Below are 1,006 nucleotides of genomic sequence, written 5' to 3'. Positions count from 1 at the left end.
AAGGGCTGTTGATGGGGACGTTAAACCTTGTGCAGACTCCTTCGAAAATGATTTTTTTGAGTACAAGAGTGTTGATGCTGATTCATTTGTCGGATGGAGGCAATAAGCCTTGTGCAGGCTTCTTCAGTCGAGTAGGCTATGTATCGGTACCGGGATATCTAGTTATAAAACCCGCTACAACAAATTTATCACGTATACTGCGATTTAAAATCCTAGTCAGGAAGGGCAGCCGGTCGTGTGCAAAAAAGCCAGCATTAAGTAAGGGCTGTTGATGTGTTTTAACCTCTCCGTACAATCATGATAGTTTACGTTAGGAACTTACATAGGCTAAATGCTACACATTCCATGGCAGAGCCGGGAATCGAACTCGGGCCTCCGAGGGTAGCAGCTAACTACTGCACTACAGAGGAGGACTATTTCAGAATATTTTACAACCTTAATTAGTACTGTGTTTTAAGAGCTTGAATGGTACTCAGCTAAGAAGACGTTCGCGAGTTACAAGCCGCTTATCAGTGTCCTCGCTCAAGGTCGAGCCGGAAGATACGTGTACAATTTCAGCTAACACATGCATTCCACACAACCCGCTCAGAATGACTGTGCCGATACTTCGAGGACTGTAGAACAAATCTATAGCCTACAGTATGCATGCCTCTCACCCGGTAGTCTCGGGTTCGATTCTCTTGGGAATAAAAATGTGTTTAAATCACATGAATGTGTTGAGTTGTCCTTCCTGATGCAAAACTAGCAGTATCTAACCTCATACACCATAGTTTTACGACCGGTTGCCCTTCCTGACAACTCGGATTAAGAATCTGTTTTACAACGTCTAACACGGGGAATCGGGGATTTACAGCTAGATGCACTTCTTAGATTTTAAATCACGAACTATTGTTTTACGGCCGGATGCCCTTCCTGACGCAAAACAAAAATTATAAATCGCAAGAATTTGTTTTAAGACTAGTCGTCCTCCCTGATGCAAAACTAGTAGTATCTAAGCTCTTGGTTG

The sequence above is a fragment of the Anabrus simplex genome, chromosome 8 (genome assembly GCF_040414725.1).
Source record: "Anabrus simplex isolate iqAnaSimp1 chromosome 8, ASM4041472v1, whole genome shotgun sequence".
Classification (NCBI taxonomy): Eukaryota; Metazoa; Arthropoda; class Insecta; order Orthoptera; family Tettigoniidae; genus Anabrus; species Anabrus simplex.
Note: the sequence above shows the minus strand (reverse complement) of the source record.